General features: G+C 38.4%; 1 protein-coding gene across 7 annotated transcripts in view; it reads right to left on the reverse strand.

The window, feature by feature from the left end:
* The window catches only part of RUFY3 (RUN and FYVE domain containing 3), a 78976-nt gene that overhangs the window by 49667 nt on the left and 16969 nt on the right, over positions 1 to 12340 (reverse strand). Inside the window, exon 1 of one of the 7 annotated variants that reach the window (XM_081812302.1) lies at positions 5629 to 6233. The exons of the other annotated variants lie outside the window; for them this stretch is intronic. The gene's annotated coding sequence lies outside the window, so the exon portion shown is untranslated. Of the gene's footprint in view, positions 1 to 5628; positions 6234 to 12340 lie in introns of those variants that run through there. 7 annotated transcript variants of the gene reach the window in all.

Genomic DNA, 12340 nt, shown 5'->3' on the forward strand with positions numbered 1-12340 from the left:
TATCATTTTCGCATAGAATCTCCTGACAATATGCTACAAATTTTTATTATGTAGGAATGTACTCTTAACCACCACATGAGTTTACTCTAAAGACTTGCTATGTTGACCTTGTGAAAGTCAGTAAGGTGGGTATTTCTATTTTATCTGACATTTTCTTTGCCTAGAAACTGTATTTGTCACCTAATAAAATAAAAGTCTACCTAATCATTAAAGCAAAATATAAAGGCCCTCCGAGACTTGTGCACAGAAGAGTTCTGGAAAGTGAATTTCTAGGTAGGAAGGGGTGGTGAATACAAGGGGTCTCTCTGACTTTCCCCCTGCCATGTCCCATCTCCAGCAGTTTCTCAGTCTGTTTCAATCAGATATATTTTCTGTTATGCTTTTAAAAAGTTATGAGTATCAGAGTGATGGAATCAATTTAAAAGAGCCCTCCTCCCTGAAGGATAAAAAAGGTGTGTTTTCTTCTTCTAAAGTTGTTCTCCACTTACCGTGGCATGCTCAGTATTTTCTTGCAATAAAGAATGGATACTGTGATGTTCTTTTATAATCTTCTCAAAGAAGGATTTATAAAATATTTTAAAAATTATGCCCCCTGGAATATGTTCAAATTATTAAAACAACAACAATGAAAGTATCTAATACATGAATCGAAGATGATAGTACCATGGACAATTCTTGTCTTTTCCCCAGAACATTTCATTTTTTTAGGGATAATACTTTGTTGCTTTTGAGCATGTTTTACCTGATCGAAAAATATATATTAACTTTGTGTCATATAATACATATTCACAAATTTCAGAGAGCAATAATCTAAAGGCTAGCTGATACAGAAGATAGGCCTGCATTAAAATTTTTCTATAGATAGTGCATAATTCAGAGCTGTACCAATCAGAACTATGCCAAATGTGTACTGTAAAGTTAAATAGTAAAGGGAGCTTCCAAAGTTACTCTGGCTAAACACACAGCCTCAGTTCCCACTCAAAACACTGATTGACAAGGAAAAGAGTTGCATAGCTTGGAAATGCCAAATGGATTGTCACTGTAGGTGGTGCCCTGAGTCTGGTAATGAAATATCAGGACCACCATCCCACTTTAAATGCTTGGATTAAATGGTTAAAAATGCTGCACTAACAGACTCCTGAGATGCACATGAACAAAGACATTTTTTAAAGTCAAGAGGGAAGAGACAAGGCTGGAACTGTACAAGGGCCCCAAATTAGGAAGCATAGCTTATGAGGTTCAGTGAACTATTTTCTTGGCTATCATCCTGTTTCAGGTCTAAGACTGACTAAGTCAGCAGACTAATCAGGTAGTACTGTAAAACATTCGCTCACTGGCGATGACAGTGTAGTCAGGTAGGTGCCCTGGCTTTGACATTGATACAGATTTGGGGTGCGGCCACTGTTGTCACAAGGCCTTGGGCCCTGCGTACTTCCATCTTTTTTCTCTGGATGAGGGAATTAGCTGAAGCTCCTTCTCTCTTAAGAAATGCTTAAATGAGCTCAAAGTGCCCCTTCATGATTTACGCGTCCAGGGCTGTGAGGTCTCTCTTCTTCTTGATATATTCTTTTTTCAGGAGTGTCATTACTATAGACAACCAAGTTACAGTCAAGTTTAGAGACAAATGTAACCAAGTTACACTGTCTCCTTGAGGCTAGGTGGCTCTGATTTAAAAAGTGTATTACAGTTTCTTGGGGGGAAAGTCTTCCTGAAGGTCCAACTACTGATCATAAATAACTCTTTAAAGGACTGTTGTAAAAATAAAAGCTAACTAATTTAAAGTAGTTAGCACACCTTAGGTATTCAATGTCGACTTTACCTTTACAAGAAACCAACATGTGCCCTGTATTCTCATTTGGCTAACAAGCTGGATTCTTCTAAGTATATTTGCCATAATTAAAAAAGAAAACAGAGAGTAGGATTTAAAAAAAAAAAAAAACCTAAACTACATATTAAACACAATGGAAAAAACAAGTCAACACAAGCAGACCAAATGACAAGTTTAACAGCTGAAGTGCTGTTACACTAACTAATAATACAATTAGCTTGGTAATATAAAAGTATAGGAACTATCAAACTAATTTTTAAAAATGCTAAGAGGTTCTGTTCTAATAAATCAGTAATTTAGGCAAGATCTTTTCCCCACAGTAAAAACAAAAATATCACAAATGGTCCTGAAAAAAGTAACATTAAGTGACTGTGATCCTGTGATTTATAATATGAAATCTCTACTTGGTCTTCCTCCCCAGTCCCTGACACAGGACTCCTGAAACCCTTGTAAATTCCTAAGTGATAACAGCACTAGGAGCATCTTCTGTTCTAATGAGGTGACTCTGGGTGGGCTCCTGGATGGGGGCTGGTCCCCAGAAAGACCAAGCCATGGTTATAAGCTTGGAATTTTCAGTCCCACTTCCCACTTCTTTAGAGAGGGGAAAAGGGCTGGAAATGGAGTCTACTGATCATGCCTATGTGGGGAAGCCTCCCAAAATCCCAGTAGTATGGGGTTTGAAAGCTTTCCAGTTGGTGAACACATCTACATACCAGGAGGGTGACATACCCCAAATCCACCGGGAAGAAGCTCCTGCATTTGGGACCCTCCCAGACCTCTCCCTATGTATCTCTTCATCTGGCTGTTCATCTGTATCCTTTTATCATATCCTTTAATAAACGGCAAACATACATGTTTCCCTGAGTTCTGTGAACTGTTCTAGCAAGTAACTGAATCTAAGGGGAAAGAAGTCATGGGAACCTCTGATTTGTCGCCAAGTTGGACAAAAGTTGTGGGTAACCTGGGGATCTACTACTTGTGATTAGTATCTGGAGTGGGGGAGAGTCTTGTGGGAGTGAACCCTTAACCTGTGGGATCTGACACTAACTCCAGGTAGACAGAGCCAGAACTGAGTTAAACTGTAGGGCACCCAGCTGGTGTCACAGAATTGCTTGGTGTTAGAACCTCCCACACCAACACACACACACACACACACACACACACACACACTTGGTGACCAGAAGTGTTAGAAGTAAAGTGTTCTGTGTGAAAGGAGAAAGACACAAGAGAAATACAGGCTTTCTTAGTATAGCTATCAACACTTGAGCCATTTAATACTTAGCATGTATGCTGAGCAAAGGAGTTTACTAAAGCAGTTTGTACAGAAGTCACAAATAGAAAATATCGCTAGACACTGCCCTTGAGGAGAACGAAGTAACTGTGACATAAGGTAAAAAGGGACTGGTATTACAGAGATAAGATAAAATAGATTCCTAAGTCAGGTGAGCAGCTATGTGACGCTGGAAGGCTAGGGAGGACATGGGCTGATGGGGACTGAGGGGATGAGGCAAAGGGGGCCTCCCCACATCAGTAGACCCTCTGCCGCCTTGCCTGAATGGCAAGAAATAATAATGAGGTGTCTGATACCCTCAACTGGGAAGCTTGCTGCCCACAGGACTAGACGTTATGGAATTCTCAGATGAAATGTAGTACACAGCCTGAGTTTTATAGCTCTAAGGAGAAAGAGAAATCCCAGCAGCCTTTCACCCCAGAAAACAAACTCCAGCAATCACAGAAAATCATGAAATTTCTCATTGTACTTTTAACAGTAAAATTCATTCTCTTCTGCTTAGGATATTGTCATTAGCTTAAAGAAAAAAAAAACAGATAAAATACAATCATGCAGTTTATAGCTGCTGTATCAACTGTCCTAAAAACAAACAAAAAAACCCCCACACAACTGTTTCCTTTGGAAAGTTCAGATCTTAGTATTGTGAGAAACCACAACCAATTGCAGTAGCGAAAGACAAAAACGAGTTGCAAAGAAGTAGCCAATATGAAAGTTTACTATACCATGCTGTTAAAATTTTTTTAATGTTTATGGCAGCTTGGAAATGTGTCTAAAAAACGAAAATATCTTACTATTTGACTCAGAAACTCCACGTCTAAAAAGGAAAACTGGTAAGGTGTTCAAATTATAAAAATAATGATGTACCCAAACTGTCAGTGGTGGCCAAATTTAGAAACAACCTAAAGGTTGTAACAAAGAAGTTGAAGAAATTATGGCATATCCAAAAAACGGAAGACATTAAATGAGGTGATAACAGATTTCTATTTACCGATGTGGAAAGATACTGCAGAGGAAAAAAGGCAGGTCACACAACATAGGAATGGTATGATTTTACATGTAAAAATCTGTGTGAACTTATAAGTGAACTCTGTATATATTAATAAAAAAGAAAATCTGGTTACTAAATCTTATCTGTGTTTATCAATAGGTGCTAGAACTTCAGGTGAATTCTATTTTGTGTTTTATACTCTTCTGTATTCTGTAACTCTTACAGTGTGAATATATCATTTATATAACTAGAAAAATAGTTGTTTTCATAAGATACATTATGTACATAACAATAACATAGACATTTTCTTAAAAAAACCTCCATTATTTTCAGCACACTGACATATATATTTTATTTGGGAATATTTAGTTATAATGAAAAATAAATAATTACTTAGGGGCCATTTGTCAATAAATCTATTTCTTTCTCCCTCTACACATGTGCTTCTAAGCTCATCAAATCTTTTTTTTTTTTTTTAAAGATTTTATTTATTTATTTGACAGAGAGACACAGTGAGCCCGATGCGGGGCTCGATCCCAGGACCCTGGGATTATGACCTGAGCCGAAGGCAGATGCTTAACGACTGAGCCACCCAGGCACCCCTCATCAAATCTTTGTTTGTTCTCCAGCAAAGTTCAAATATGAAAAATTGTAAGGAACAGTTTTTCATATTTACTCCTCTGTACTCAAAAGCACCTCAGGGGCGTCTGGGTGGCTCAGTCAGTTAAGCGGCTGCCTTGGACTCAGGTCAGGGTCCTGGGATCAAGCCCCACATTAGGCTCCCTGCTCAGGGGGAGTCTGCTTCTCCCTCTCCCTCTGCCCCTCCCCTGCCTTCCTGTTCTCTATCTTGCTGTTGGAAAAAAAAAAAAAAGTACTTCATAGCAGTCATAGTGGATTGGCGGGAGGCTGGAAAAGCCATAATGGAAAACTGTGCCTCATTATACTTTCTACTTCCCCCCAAAAAGCTGGCACTGCCAAAAAAACAAAATACAGCACAATGAAGAGCAGAGACTATTGTGGGTACTTTCAAATCACATCACTTGCCCTTTCCAGCCAGGTCTCATGGGTACCCAAGGCTGGGAACCCGACACCTTGAATTCCAATCTGAGCTCCATCACTGAGTAGTTATCTAACCTGCTACAGATTTATGTCTGGAAAATGGTAAATATGTCCGTGATCAGGTTATGAGAAATGACCTTCTGGCACTGGAAACTGATAACCCAAAGAAGAGTTAATGTAAACTCTGTTAAGAAAGGCACAAATTAAAGGTTAAAGAAAAAGCTTTAAGAAAGGTCCAGAAAGGCTCACCAATAGGTAGGAAAGATGGTAAGTCACTGTGATTAAGGATAATGCCCTGAAGCGGACACCAGGGCAGGGGCATTAGGAGGTGGGAAGGAACTGGCCAGGGAAGGAGAAAGGGGATTTTATGGAGAGCACGTTACAGTCAGTTCAGAGGCATCATGTAGCTCTGCTAATATTTCTCTCTCAGACAGGAGTTTATAAAACTTGGGCAAAACTTACCTTGAAAGGGTGACTAGCCAAGCTATTCCACAGCAGAGCAACAAGAAGGGATGAACTTTGTCCAAAGAACTTTGCCCAGTAGGCTTGTGAGATGGTATTGAAAGCTACCACCTCCACACTTTGAAAAGTTCACAAAGACTGCCTTGTGCACATGTAATCACAACTTGGAGAACGTGACAATGGAGATCAGAGGCTATCCGGGCTGGTGGCAGCAAATGTTCCCGTAATCTAACCAAGGGCAGATTACAAAAGGACATGTGCCATATCAAAAGCATAGAACAGTAACAGGATTCTGTGAAAACCAGAATCCTAACAATTCAGGTTTTATTTTCTGAACACTTCTGGAAGGGATAAATCAAATGCTGTACCAAATGTACCCGAGTCTAGACCCCGTGGGTCACCCTTGTGCACGGCATGCAGCTTTCAGACAGCTTTGAAAACAAAGCATGCCAGTAAATAAACACAGGCCTATGACGTGGAAAAACTCAAAACGTCTCTTAGACATACAAAAAAATTATACTGACGATAGAATCTGAAGCAGTAGCTCTGCTTTTAGGCAATTGCTCCTTTTCATGGATATGTAAAACTGTTATGGAAAGTACTTAATAAATATGAGTCAGATGGATGATTGCACACCTGTAGTTTTCAAAAAGCTTTCCGCTTTTTAAAAAAATAGCATGTTTTCTGATTATAGTAATATATCCTCTTGTAGAATATTTGGAAGACATAAAAAAGCATAAAGATACCATAATAATCACCTGTCATTCCACTATCCAGAGGGAATACTTTTTACATTTTTGGTATATTTTATTTTACTTGTGATGAATGTGTACCCCTTCCTTTAACACAAATTGTGACCACAGTGTATGTAGTTTGGGAGACAGCTTTTTAAAAATTATATTCTAAACAATACCCTATGCCATTAAATATTCTTCCCCAACACCATTTTTAGTGCCTGTTGTATAGATGTTCTAGAATTTATTGAGCCATTTTCCTGTTCGGCTACTTGAGTTGCTTTTTAAGGTTTTGCTACTATAAATCATAAAACTGCCTTGAATCAGTATCTCTGATTATTTCCCGAAGATGGATGTCTGGTATAATCACTGAAACTTAATTTTTTGAGGTTCTTGATTCACAGTGATAAAGTGATTTCCAACAAGACTGCACCAATGTATACACCTACCAGCAGAGCCCACCCATAAGCCTTCCTGCACTCTCATCAGCACTGAATATTATTCATGGATATATTAGAAAACAACAATAACAAATTATTACATTATACTAAACTTCAATTTTCTAAGTAAGATATAGTGGGAGTCTGGAATAGGAAATAAGTGACTAAAAAATTAAAAAAACTCAAAAAACATCAATTGTGTGTAATGGAGGGAAGGTATTTCAATAATCTTTCCTTTCACCACTGATTATTTGGTGGGGTTAGGAGGTATTACTGAGTTCACCCAAAGTGTGTTGGATAGCTACCATAAACAATACACAGTACCACGAGGCCTTCTGAAGGATGCAAAAGAAAAGTTTTGCCCCAAAGAACTTTCTACATAATTTCATAAATGAGGAATCACACAGATTAAAATTAATCACTGGAGAATGATTCCAAGCACATTCAATCAAGTGGCACAGACAGTACCCAATGATTCAGGAAATGAAGAGTGTTGCGCATGCTAGAGAAGGCCTTGTGGATGAAGGAAGTCAAGGGGCCTTCCATTTCTGGATTTGATGTCAGCATACAGAATCTCAAGAGGGAGTAGTGTAATAGCAAGAATAATCAGGGTCCTGGTGAAGTGAGAATCAACCAGCTGGCTGAAATCGTTAGGTACTGAACAGGAGTTTGAAAAAAAACATCAGATAAGTAAAATTACCCAACGAAGGGCATGGAAATACTTGGCCTTTCAAGACTAAGGATTCAATGTAGTGACTATTTCAAACAATCCATAATCACGAATACTCCTCTTACCACTATTCTCTTTTCCCATCATTTTGTACATCTACTTGAGAAACATTTTAAATTTAGCACATAAAGGTGCTTGCTGCCTGCCAGCCAGGTCAGTTTCAGCAATGTGCCCTTTTTGCTGTTTGGTGGTATCTGTGCAATCATGTAAATATTTTCATGTACTTCATAAAAATGAGTGGAAAGAAGAAAATGAAAACAAGTGGATAAAAGCTAAGATCTCCAATTTAATTGATGGCAATCACCAAGCACACCCCAAATGACATGCTTTGGCCTCATTCTGACATTCACTGGACTTAAGCTGGCCAATGCTGTGAGCAACTGTGTACAAAACTGCTGGAAAGATGTAACCAGAGAGGATGCCCTCTGTTACATGCAGGTCTGCTGTTGGACTTACATTCAGAGTTTTGGTATTGGAGTGTCCCAAGCAGGCTGAATGGTGGCTGCCTGCGTTTGAATCCCGGCTCTACCACTTACTACATTCCCAAGTGTCAATTAGTAAAAGGGGGTTAATAATAACACCTAGGCTCCAAAGGTTGTTGTAACGATTAAATGAGATACTACATACCTATTACTTAGAGGAAACAGTTCCTGGCACCAAAATCACTGCTCAATAAATGATAACATCCCCTCCACGACAACCCCATCACCCCCTTTTCAGGAGTACTCTACATGTAATAGAGTAGGCTGCCTAAAACAGGGCTCTTGTACAAGAATGAAAAGTTTCCTTTCATAAAGACTTCTTTGGCAATTTTATGAAGAATGAATCAGTATAGGAAGAAAAATGGGTTTGGAGAAAAGGTGAAAGTAGGTGTAGGAATCTAGATGTGACATAATTAGTTCCTGGTAGTTTTAGAAATGAAAATGAAAAACAAAATTAAGACTTCGTTGTGGAAACAGCACAGATATCCTTCCTTTATGCCCCAACACACATAGCACTGTTTGTTTAATCATAACAGGGAACTGTAATAGCCAGATGCCTTGTGTGTATACAGGTGTTGCGTTAAATGCAGAAAAGTTCATTTATATAGTTCAATCAAGTGATACTTTTGATATGATTAACATGTTCACTTATGAAAATAATTGCAGCCTTGATTTTTCATCAACTTCAATTAATTTCACATAAGAATCATCAAGCATTGTATGCTTATAATTTTCTCAGTAAATACATGCTTATCATCAAAAAGATAAGGGAATGGTCACATATAAATAAGTGAAAATAGGAAGTGTGTTCACAAATTTGCATGTTACTGGTGCTCAATATTAAGAGTAATAGCTGTCTTAAACTTTTTACCATTAAGAATGGCTTTTATAAATGCATGACCCCACAATTTTGTTCACTGTCAGGATTTAATAGCTTATTACTGTTTTCCCTACTTCTGATAAAGAATTTTGTTACAAGAAGTGCTCAATAGCTCTAATTTAAAAATGAAACCAGCTACAAAATAAATTTGATACTTTTTTATAAAATAAAAGAGTAATAGTTGTTTGGTTTTTCTATTAATTTGGAGAAATGACTATTATTAAGTCTTATGTAGGAGGGCTATTAAAATTCATATATAATCTAGTATATACTCATTTTATTAAAGTATAGGAGTAAATGCACACACATAATACAACGTATTCACTGTTAAGACACTTCAGATTTTATGGTTAAAAAATTAACATTGTCCACAATCAGAAGAGAAAAAAAAATCTATTTCATCACTACCTCTAACATTCTGTTACTAGTAGAGCATGTGGCTTTATTAATATTTCTGGTTAAAGAGGTGAAAATTACATGGAAAGGAAATTTGGAAAGTGGCTAAAAATACATACTGATAATCTTTCAGTTCTGGCATTTGGGTCTCTGAAAGTACTATCTCCTCACCACCCCTACTCCCCCAATACCTGTTGCCTCCACTTTATGCCCAGATAACTCCTGTATACATTTTAGGTCTTACCTCAAACATTACTTCAATTGGGAATCTTCCCTGGAATAAGATTTTTTACTCTGTACCACTGTACTGCAATGACTATTATTTCACTTGAAGTACCCCACTCCACACCCCCACTTGCCAATAAGTCCAGAAAATACAGAGGACTGGACCTGTTCACTGTGCTGTACCTTACAACCTACTGTAGTATGGTGCATAAATTCTAAGTAGGATACTTAAATGTATGCTGAATGAAGGACCAAGAGTTTGTATGATAAAACTGAGTTTCTTAAGTATTATTTTTTTCCTTTGGGGGGTTCTAATGGACACTAAGGATTTTTCTTCCAGAAAAAAAATATACAGATATAAAATTTTATGTATGATTTTTAGGATCAAGGATCCCAGGTTTAGAAGCCCTACACTAGGCTTTTTTTTTTTTTTTAAAAGATTTTATTTATTTATTTGAGAGAGAGAAAGAGAGGGGAGAGACTCAGAGGGGAGAAGCTGACTCCCCACTGAGCAGGGAGCCTGATGTGGGACTCGATCCTGGGACTCCGGGATCATGACCTGAGCCGAAGGCAGTAGCTTAAACCAACTGAGCTACCCAGGCGCCCAGCCCTGCACTAGACTATAGTGAATTCATGCTATGAAGTTTCTTGGTAAATAGCCATTTGGCTTCCCCTGCCAAAATGCCCATTGGGACATGCACTTTTTACATGAAAACATATGAAGTTCCCCAAGCAGGATAGGGTTATACTAGGGTGCAGTAATATTAATGAGTAAAAGTACATTAGTAAATGTCAATGGGGTTATCTCAGCACCAGACATTTCCCATAGTCACTGAATAACACTTTCCATTACATCTATTTTTTCCTTGCTTATTTTTATCTTATCAGTAGAGTATTCCCCATTATATCTTAAGCGTAAAGTATTTCCTATTGAATGGAAAAATCTGATCACAAATCTGCATCCATAATTTGTACCCAGACTGTCCTCTAGGAAATGTGAAGGGCTATCAATTTCTTAGTGCCCAGAACTGGACTTTGCATGGAGGGATGTCCAGTAAATATTTCTACCAACAGACTGACCAAAACACATCCTCGCATATAAAGCAGCATCATTACTACGCTTGCAGATGTTTCAGATAAGCTCTCTCTTTATACATTACAGTAAAATGCCAGCTCTTGTAATGAACTAGTACTAAAGCAAACTGCAAGTCAGGGACACTGCAGAGTTATGCAGTAATGGCACGTATGAAGTCCACCATCACATACAGTTCTCTACAGTAACCTGGAAATCACCGTGTCTGCCCAATAGATCTCTTCTTCCACAGTCTGTCTCTTCTTATCTGTATTTGAAAAGGAAGTTTCCCAAGTCAAAAAAGTAACTTCAAAGCCTATAGCTGTCTTTGTAACCAGATGGTGTATTTTATTGTATTAAATTGATCATCTGTGTGCATTGTCTCTCAACGTCGGATTCCCATTCTTTAAAAGGTTACTAGGAAAATAAGTATTGCTTGATAACTGACTTATATTTTTAACCAATTATTTTTTTGGTTCTGGAGGTCCAAGAAAGGACAATGCTAAAACGTGAATTTAAGCTTTCTTACTATTACTTTAGTCTGTCTGGTAAACAACTAGTTTAGACTGCTCCAAAAAGTTAGCTATAAAAAACAGAAATATACATTAAATTGGTAATGTATTTAAGAATGTGGTGCGGCTCAAACTGTGGCTCCATGAATAACTATTACACACATAACTAACGTTTATAGGGTGTTTTTCATTAATTATCTCACTTAATCCTCCTAACCTACAATGAGATAGTTACCGTTCCTAACTACTTGCTATTCTCCAGCTCAGCCAGCTCACCAGGTACTGCTGGAAATGTCCCCCCTTCACCCCACGTCTGCCTGATGATCGCCTAGTTATGTACAGTGTCCAGCCCAGTTTCACTCATTGAACGAAGCCCTTTTCGGAACCCTCTCCTCTCCTGTGGAATCAATCCTAGGCTCTTGTCTTTAGGGGAAATCTACTTACAATCATAGATTTGTAGATTTCCTCCTGGTTTTACAAAAAGTGTACTGGGGGAAAAAAAGTATACTGTGGGACGCCTGGGTGGTTCAGTTGGTTAAGCATCTGCCTTCGGCTCAGGTCATGATCCCAGGGTTCTGGGGTTGAGCCCTGCATTGGGCTCCCTGCTCAGTGGGGAGCCTGCTTCTCCCTCTGCCTGCTGCTTGTGTTCTCTCTCACTGACAAATAATAAATAAAATCTTAAAAAAAAAAAATAAAAAAAGTGTACCGAGAGATCACCTCCTTAACTACCAATAAGCACTGGAATAATGAAATGAATGCTTCTATTCCCATGTATTTAAGGGTCAAGCTAGGCAGAAACTCTAGGTCTAGGCCTATACTTTAGGCTGCAGAGTGAGAGGTGGGAGCTCTGTTTTTAGAAAACAAAAGTTGGAAACTGCAAAGCTTCTATTGCTGAGGGCACACACAATCTATATTATCGTCTTACAAGGGTGTATGATGCTTTTTGCCCATTTTCTCTTGTGGGAGTCAGGATGCCTCATTGCAGGAGTTGTGTGGTCAGATATCTTTCCCTTTATGAGTCAGCTGGGAAGTACAGTATGAATACTCCTGTGTGTCCAGGCACCAGGTGCTCCATTTTGTCAACAAGGTGAGATTCACATTATCACTGGCCTGGCGATAGCTAAATTATACCTAAAAAATTATCACTGGTATTAATATTAAAGCAGACATTTCCTGAGTCCAAATGACTGTTCAGACATTCTGAGTTAGCTAGTAGAGCAAGGAAATAAAAGCCCTGTAAA

The sequence above is a fragment of the Leptonychotes weddellii genome, chromosome 2 (assembly GCF_054177405.1).
Source record: "Leptonychotes weddellii isolate Sample4059 chromosome 2, ASM5417740v2, whole genome shotgun sequence".
Lineage (NCBI taxonomy): Eukaryota > Metazoa > Chordata > Mammalia > Carnivora > Phocidae > Leptonychotes > Leptonychotes weddellii.